The sequence below is a fragment of the Lygodium microphyllum genome, chromosome 13, assembly GCF_053477565.2.
Source record: "Lygodium microphyllum isolate KBCC chromosome 13, Lygodium_microphyllum_v1.1.10, whole genome shotgun sequence".
NCBI classification, from domain to species: Eukaryota; Viridiplantae; Streptophyta; class Polypodiopsida; order Schizaeales; family Lygodiaceae; genus Lygodium; species Lygodium microphyllum.
In genome coordinates, this window is record NC_141147.1 from 58913964 (window position 1) to 58923613 (window position 9650).

The following is a 9650-nucleotide window of genomic DNA, read 5'->3' on the forward strand; positions in this document are numbered from 1 at the left end:
CCAAGTGCATCTTGACGATAGGCACAAGACTGCATTTGCTACTAAGTGGGGGGTCGTTGTCTACATAGTCATGCCCTTTGGGTTGACAACGACCACATTCCAAAGGCTTATGTGTGCCATATTCAAAGACATGCTTAGGAAAGAGTTAGAAGTATTTGTTGATGATGTGTGTGTCCACTCTAATTGGATGGAACACCTAGACAAACTCTGAGTGGCGGTCTTTGAACAATGTCGATTGTATTGTCTCTTGTTGAACCCCTTGAAGTGACAGTTCTGGGTAAAATATGGATGCATCCTAGTGCACGTGGTATCCAAGAATGGCATTGCCATGGACTTTTCAAAATTCAGGGTTATTGTCGCTCTACCACCACCATCTGATTACAAGGGAATTCAGTGCTTCCTAGGCCATATGTGGTATTATAGGAGATTTCTACTGAACTATGCATTGATTGCTAGACCTCTATAAAAGTTGTTGATAATTTTCAAATGGACCGAGGAATGCCAGTGCGCATACGAGGAATTGAAAAAGGCTCTAACCACAACACCAATCCTACGAGCCCCTGACTGGACTATATAACCTTCCATGTTCACATTGACATCTCGAAGTTTACCGTGGAAGCTGCATTGTGCTAGCTTGGTGAACACAATCTAGACTATCCAGTGAGCTTTGCTAGCGAAAAACTCACATATACGGAAATAAACTACTCAACAACAAAAAGAGAGGGCTTAGTCATGGTGTTTGTTGTAAAGAGATTTCGGCATTATCTTTTGGCTACGCCTTTTACCTTCTTTGTTGACTATCAAGCCTTGTTGTATCTCATTAACAAACCTTGTGCTACATGATGCATTGCTCAATGGTTACTTCTATGACTTCTCTATGGTTGTACGCAAAGGAAATCAGCATTACATGGCTAACCTTATGTCTCACATACCTACTGGAGAAGCCGCTGTGGACAAGGCATTATGGACAAATTGCTAGCTGCACATTGTTTAACCTATTTGGTGAACGAGATTTTTTTAGAGGTGACTTGATGCCATATTAGGTAGATGACATAGTCAAGGAGCTTGAACACAAACTGTTTGACCCATTAAAAAATCCCGACTTAGGCAACTAATTCTTGAAGTCCAACCCTATCAGCTGATGTCAGGGCAACTCTACAGGCTAGGGCAAGATGGGTTGCTACGAATATGCATATGTGAGTACGAAATGAATGGCCTACTTGTAGAGGCACACGGGAGGATTGCAAGAGGACACTTCAGCGGCGGAGATATGACTGTCCACAAGGTGCTGCAGTCTCAACTATGGTGGCCTACTCTTTTTGGAGATACATCACAATTCGTAAAGCACTGCAATGAGTGCCAAGGGACCAAGGTACCTATTCAAAAGGAAAAAATGGAGTTAAGCCCAATTATTGCAAGATAACTTGAGAAGTGGAGGATTGACTTCATTGGGCCTATTAGTCCCGCATCACAATATTCGCTGACCAAGTACATCATTGTTGCCATCGATTATCTCATGAAATGGGCGGAAGCATGAGCCATGAGGAAAAACGACACTAGGACCACAGCTTAGTTCCTATGGGAGCAAGTCATCTCATGATTCGACTGCCCCATTGAATTGGTTAGTGATCAAGGCACACACTTTATCAATGAAGTGATTGCTCACTCTTGTCCACCTTTCTAATCATCCATCAAAAATCCTCATCATACTACCCTCAAGCAAATGGCCAGGCTCAGCTCACAAATAAGATTCTAGTAAGTGTCCTGACCAAAGTAGTCTCTACTTCACGCAGTGACTGGGATAACAAACTAATGGTAGCCTTGTGGGCCTATCGGACAACCTATAAAACGGTTGTAGGGCAGGCTCTCTTTAGGTTGATCTACGGAATTGAAGCAATTCTACGTGTAGATTTCTTTGTTCCGAGCTTGAGAATAGCTCTTCAAGATAGATGGCGTGGAAGGGAGGCATGGACAGAGCACCTAATTGAGCTAAAACGCTTATCAGAAACTCGACTTCTTGCCACACATGTGTTGATTTGCAAGAAGGCATAACACAAGAGTTGATTTGACAAGCTCGTCAAGCAACGAGATTTTGAACAGGGTGACTTAGTACTGTTGTACTCAATCAAAGGCCATAAAAATAAAATGAAGTTTTGGGGGCTAGGACCTTTCAAAGTTTGCACCATCTGTCAAACCGGTAATGTAGAACTCGAAACCCTAAAGGGTGAGGGCATAGGCTTCTTCAACGGTAGCTACATAAAGAAGTACTACCCTCCCACACATCCACTACACGACTCCATTGCTAGAATCCCCTATCAAGGTATGAGTGGCCACTATCATGGAAATTGAAGATGAAGATGAGGAAGTTGTAGCTCCTGCCTACCTACACATGACTGTCACTGCCCAGTAAACACATACATGTGATGCATTGATTGACAAGAGAGCTGACTTTAATATTTTGACTCACGATCATTGGATTTGAATTGGCAGACCACAATTACAGCCCACTAACACCAAACTCAGCCCATTTGGGGGTTGATCATATGCTTCTATTGAATATTTATACACCCCCTTACACTCAAGTAATTTTGTTCCTTGGTGCAGTGATGATGATGAAGAAGAACATGAGATTAACAAATTTGAGTTTGGATTTGGGAATGTGATTGTTGTTGATAATTTGCCAGTAGTTGCTCCAAAAAAGTATGAGAAGCTTGAGGGTGTGGTTCGGAAGATTTTTGATCAAATTGGAGTTATTAGAGAGCATGGCCTTTGGATGCCTAAGGATGAAGAAACTGAAAAGACTAAAGGCTATGCTTTTATAGACTACACAACGCCTCAAGTCTAGCTAGACTCTCAAATGTGAATGCCAATTTGTGGATTGTTGTTTGATTTATGTTTGTGTGGTATACATAGAAGTCCATACATTTGGTCTTTGAACTTATAATTTATACAATTTTCATGCTTTCAGGAGGCTCAAACAGCTAGAGAACAAACTAATGGCTACAAATTGGATAAGTCCCATGTCTTTGCAGTCAACATGTTTGATGAATTTGACAAGTATATGAAAGTGTCAGATGAATGGGCACCACTAGAAGCCAAATCTTATACTCTTGAGGTATGCATGTAGCTACTCTTGCATGTGCATATGTACCATTCTAGATTGCTCAGGTATGATCTCATCCTGATTTACGTGTATTCAGAAAAAAAATTTAACTTGGCTAACGGATCAGAGACTGAAACATATGATCAACCCCCAAATGGGCTGAGTTTGTTGTTTTGTTGTTTTGTTGTTTTGTTTGGATCAGAGACTGAAGTTTGTTGGAATGACACCAAATTAGGGAAACCCATCCTTGTTTACCACCATTGTGTAAGTTGAATTTTTTGCAGTTTAGATAGTTGTAGCAAAAGAACATGTTGTATATTGACAACTAGCTTTTGCAACAGTTTTGGACAGAGAGCTTTGTGCAATGGTCTCCCCTTGGGTCTTATCTTGCCATAATTCATAGACAAGGTGCAGTTATATGGGGTGGTGCCCAGACCTTTAACTGAATAATGTGATACATTCATCCTCAAGTATGGCTCATCTTCTCTAGTTTATGGTTTGTAAGTTGGGAATGTTGTTGAATATGAATGCTGGCTCTTGTATCAATTCTGTGATCTACTCTTTCAAGTTAGGTTGACTAACTTCTCTCCAAGAGAGAAATATATCATGACATATAGTAGTCATGAACCAAGCAACCCCAAAGATACTAAGGTTATTGATTACTTTTACTTGTTCTTTGGAAAATTGCATGCATGTGTGTACTGATGTCTAGATATGTTTATCTAGAGGGTGACACTTAATATTTATGATGTGAGTACTAGGAAAGTGCTTAGAGAATTTAAGAGAAGTGCAGATGATTTTGCAACTGGTGGAATAGGGGGTGTGGTAGGTGTCTCTTGGCCAATATTCAAGTATAGTTATTCTTTGCTTATTCTATGTTTCTCTGTTATCATTTTAAGTTAACTGAGATTAATGGAGGCTTTCTTTCTATTGTAGATGGGCAGGAGACAGAGATGATGAGTATTTTTCTCGCATAGGCAAGAATGCAATTAGTGTGTACGAGACTGAGGCCATGGGTCTTCTTGATAAGAAATCTTTGAGAGTAGACAATGTCATGGACTTTAGTTGGTCCCCCATAAACTCTATCCTAGCTTTATTTGTTCCTGAAGGAAATGGAGGAAATCAATCTGCTAGACTGAGCGCATTTGGTCTTATGCTAAACTTTCATAAGATGCATTGTTTCTAGAAGTCGTAATTGTTGTTGTGCCATTCCTATTATGAATGGTAGTTTTTTGTGTTATGTACCATTTTTTTCTTCTAGCTCATTGCTATTGTGTTGAGCGGGGTGTCCCCTTTATCTTTATCATTGATGATAGCATAGTTTTGCAATGTCTCGATTGGACTTGCTACTTTAATTGGCTCTTGCATAATTTGAGAGGTAAGTCTAGTGCAAATCCGTAGTAGGGAGGATCTCAGACAAAAGAACTTTTTCATGTGTTAATGATTGCAAAATTTAATGGCAAAGTAATGGGGATTATTTGGCTGTGAAAGTAGATAGGTACACAAAAACAAAAAAGAGTATGTACACTAGATTTGAGCTATTCAAAATGTAGGAGAGAGACATTCCAATTCTCTAGTTTTGGAATTGGAAAACAAAAATGACAAAATTATTGCATTTGCATGGGAGCCTAAAGGTCATAGATTTGCCATTATTCACGGAGATGCACCTAGGCCAAATGTTACATTATACTCTATGAAAAGTCCAAACAATGTGGGGCGAGTAACAATGTTGACAACTTTGAAGGGTAAGCAAGAAAATGCCCTTTATTGGTCTCCAATTGGGTGATTTATCATTTTGGATGTTGGACTGAAGGTGTACAATGGGTAGTTATAGTTCTACAATGTTGATGATTTCAATATCAAGTCTTTTAGTGGCAATTTGCTTTATCGACTTCCTATGGATAGGTTTTTCTAGGTAAGGAGAATGGGTTGAGTTTATCCAGCTGACTTATGCCTTGAAGGAGTACATTATGTGTTTCCATTTAGTAGAAGTTGGTGTTTGGATTTAACATATATGTGAAGTACAAATTGGAGTTGACCTGAATTTCTATGAAGTTTTAAGTGTTGCTAGAGCACTATGGGTTGAATTTGTACCCACCGCTAACTTATGCTTGGAGTACTCGATTACGTGTTTTCATCTAACATAAGCTAATGTTTATAATTAAAAGATATATGCAGTGAAAATTGGAGTTGAGATGAATTGTTATGGAGTTTTAAGTGTTTGGAAGCTAGTGTTTGGAAGTAATAGTTATATGCAATGAAAATTAGAGTTGACATAAATTGCTATTTAGTTTTAAGTGTGGCTCATTCTTGCATGCAGTTCTTATGGCGTCCTTGCCCTTCATCATACTTAGTGCTGAGAAAGAGGAAGAGATAGCTAAAATTCTAAAAAAATACAACAAAAAGTATGAAATTGATGATGTTGATGCCTCATTTGCGATAAGTGTAGCAGATCTTGAGCATAGAAGGAAGATAGAAGATGAATGGAGGGCTTGGGTGGCTGAATGGGAGTATCTTCACGAGGAAGAAAAACCTCTGTGGATGGAGCTATGTGATGGCGTGGCTAGTGATGAGGAGGAGGAACATGAAGTTGAGGAGGTGGAAGTTGAAGATATCTTGAACATTGATGAAGAAATAGTCCCCTTTGGTTTTGAACAACTAGATTGAGCAGGGTAGATTTCATCAACAAATGCTCTTCTTTGTCGATAAATTTCCTCCAAAATGAGGTCTGTTACTACTTCAGTCAAGTTGAATGTTTGAAGGGGTGGGGGGTAGAATTTGTATTATTTGTTTTTTGATCCTTTACCCAACATAGGGTTCCTCCACAAAGTCCATGATTCTTGTCCAGGGCATGTTAAAATCTTACTTCTCAGTCAAAACAAAAATTCATGCATGCACTTGGTGCCTAGTGTTTTAATATCGGTATTAGCAAAATCATAATTCAAGTTAAAGCAACAGCTTGCTACTCCTTGCCTTGATTCACCTATCCGAGCAAATCTAACTACACATTGCATAAGCATAATATGTAGTATTAGAGGAGTAAGGAAGAAAGAATTGAAGATCTAATAAATGGGGATTCTATATTGTCATACAATGTTAGTTGTCTAACAAGGATTGACTTAATATTCAGTATTTGTAGCCTAAAATTGGGTGGCCTAGGTAATTTGAGTACTATTACTACTCTTGATATTTATAGTCACTACCAAAAGTAGCCAAAATTACTTATTACTAGATAATTACCCACTTTTCCATCAATGCAGAGATGCATCCTTTCTATTTTGCTATTTGGGCCTTGATTTTTCCAAGAATCACTTGAAACCTTTCACTCAATACTACCTATTTCAAGTGAGCATACTATTTAGCTAACTTGCAGAGACTGCCTTTTGTTTTTCATTCACAAGGATGATATTAGTCTTCCCCAAAATGCAACTTGAGGACTTGAGTCTTGGCTATGCCAACCATTGAGCTATAAAGCTCAAAGTAGTAGTCATGTAATCAAACTAGATAGTCTATACTATCCTCATATCTCTATAAACTTCTTTTACTTATTAACGCTAGCATTTTTGTGGCAAACATGTTGAATTGAAAGGGATCAATTAGTAAATTTATTTATGTTTCAAAGAAGATGGATTTGTGACAATAGAAAATAAGAATGGGGCTAAGCGTTATTCTTGCCATATTGATACCTTAAAAGGGGATGATTTTTGCACATATCCATTTGGACAAATGCATATTGAGGCATAGAGAATAGATCTACAACCATCTTGCAAAAAATAGTGAGCTCTATGGATCATGTATCCCAATAGGATTAGAAAAACTCCATAGGCACATTGTTTATGGCAAGAGCTTTTTTTGATTCCTTGCTTTGATTGTTTTCAAATAAGGGCATCTCCAAAACTCTTACCCTTTCAATTAGACTATTGGTACTAGTCATTCCTTGGAGAAATATGCAACTTTTAAAATACTAAATTTAAGTGCAAAGGCATATTCTTGGTAGTCCTAATTGGGTAGGATTTTAGTGAAATCACTTGGTTTATAGAGGTTGTGGGTTTTTCCTTATCAAACATGTTTCAACCAATGGGCAACCATTCAAAGACCTCTTGTAGTCATTGCAAAAGTATATCCAAGCTTAATGACTTTAGAATGAGAATATATAGGGAGAAGCTATTATAAGAGAAGAGAGGAAATAGGGGAACATGATTTGGTAGGAGATTGGACTACCTCACTAGACAAGAGCTTAGGCAAACAACACGTGTTGCCAAACGACATGTAAGAGAACTTTTTCTCAAGTTCTGGATGAGTAAGTCTCGGCTTGTAGTTCTTTCATTGAAAATAAGGAGTTTACATGAAGCCAACATCGAGTCTCTAAATTGAAAAGATGTCAAGAGATTTTGTAACAATATAGTAGAAGCTCATAGACTGGGAAATTTTGCTTGAAAGCCTGCTTTATGGGACTTTTTACAAGATATAGCTACAAAAATGGTACAGTCAAAGGAACATCAACAATATAGTACAAATACAAAAGCTTTGTTTGAGGTTGCAAAGATGTGAGGTGGACCAAGGTTGCATGCTTTCCTCACTGCTAACCTAAATGGCCCTTCACTCTCAATGACAAGGAGAGGCCATTGACAAGTCATCCACTTTATCCTCGGGATACATGGATATATCTTTGATGCTATTGCTGAAATATATCAAAAGGCAAAAGAAAAACATGGCATTATAGGAAACATTCCCTTTGTCTTGGTGGAAGATGAGACTGCTATATAAAGACGCCTATAAGGTAAACATATTGAAATATTTGTTCTTTTGACTTGCAAAAAATATTATCAATAAATTTTTAAGATTTTATAACCTTTACTATTTTCATCATAGGTGGAATCCCAAAGATGATACTCTTGTTGGATTTGATAGATACAAGTCTTCAGACCATGAATGCGGGACATCACACATGATTAAAGTTAGAGAAGGAAAAGCTGGTTATGATATCATTGTTGATGCATTTGAGAGTCATATCATTGGTAGTTATGCAAGAGTATTTGTCGCAAATCCACTTCATGAAGCACGTCCATGCATTGTTGTGGCTGCTCATTGTACTTGTAATTGATTTGATGCAAGTTTTGTTCATAGATAGTGGGTTGAAATTTTGACATTGTGGGATGAGAAGCTCAAATCAAAAGTAGGCACTATTATTGGACATGCATCAGATGGAGATAGTCGATGAAGAAAATCAATGTTAGCTGATTATGTCAATAAGCATGGCAATCAATATGAGATCAAATGGGATGGATAGCCTCTTTCAGGAAAATTATTAAGTGGAGAGGTTTCGGGCATGCAAGATCAATATTTTATACACAATGGAAAAAAGCTAGTCAATATTCTCGACAAACCAAAGTGTCAATTGGCTCTAGGGGATGTCTAGGTTACTTTGAATCAGGTTACCATTATTTATGATTTTTTTTTGTTGATAAACATATGCTTAAGGAAATAGATATCAAAGGAGATGTTTGTCAAAATTGGGATGTAGCACAGAGGATATGCAGCAGGCAAGTTCAATGATGTTTGGAGAGCTAGCAAATAATGGAAAACATAGAAAAGAGTAGAGCATGGTTGGAACACAAGTCTATCATGAAGTTGCTGGAGACTACATTGATATTTTCTTGTCTTCATACTTGAGCTTGGTGGAGAGAGTCCATTTAGCAGCAAAAATGGCATTCTTCTTCCAACTTTGGAGATCTTGGATTTTAAAAATGCCACATATACATTATCAAATAATTTTATTAGTAAGGAGGCATTCTTAGATGTACAACTCTCGTGCCACTTCGTTGTACTGCTCATAAAATATTTTAGAGACTTCCATCTAGATAAGATGCTTCCAATACATTTGACTAGATCTGATGCATTTGAAATCTTCTTCAACAAAGTTGGCAACATGGTTGGGCAAGAGTGATAATCTACTTTAGCCATGGCATTCTGCTCATGTACTACAACGATAACACTTACTATACCAAAGCTTATGCCATTATATTTTTCATCATTTGCCATTGTCAAATGCTCATCCACATAATCATAATCAATCAGGTCCTTATCCTTTGAATCCTTGACAACAACCAACAAAAATTCTTCTTTCTTCATTCCCAAATATTGCAATACATCAAATAGAAGTAAGTATTGTGAGCCATTTGTTTCAATGTTCATCAAGGAGGCAAACTTGAGTTTGTTGAGATGAGGCTCTTCAAAAGAGGATGGCACCATGAGAGCCACTCCCCTGTATGTGATAATAACCTTTGGAGGTATATTTTTGCTGCTCTCCTTCTCTATGGGTGTATCCAACACAAGGAGGTAGATCACTTACAAAGTCACATTCTACAAGCTCTAAAGGTGCTATACTTTGGTGTACTCCATATGGGAACAATACATGCTTTGTGCAAAGGATTCATATGGGCCAAACACTTGCTCACTATTTTTTGGTGGTTCTTTCTATATTGAATTGCATGAGTTGTTCCTCCAAAGTACCCAAGTCATGTTGAATCCCTTGAGGGAGTATGTT

At 37.9% G+C, this 9650-nt stretch overlaps 1 pseudogene; it reads left to right on the plus strand.

Annotated features, from left to right (window-relative positions):
• Positions 1 to 2338: 2338 nt before the first annotated feature.
• Positions 2339 to 5770, plus strand: LOC148026669 (eukaryotic translation initiation factor 3 subunit B-like; annotated as a pseudogene).
• The last annotated feature ends 3880 nt before the right edge of the window (positions 5771 to 9650 follow it).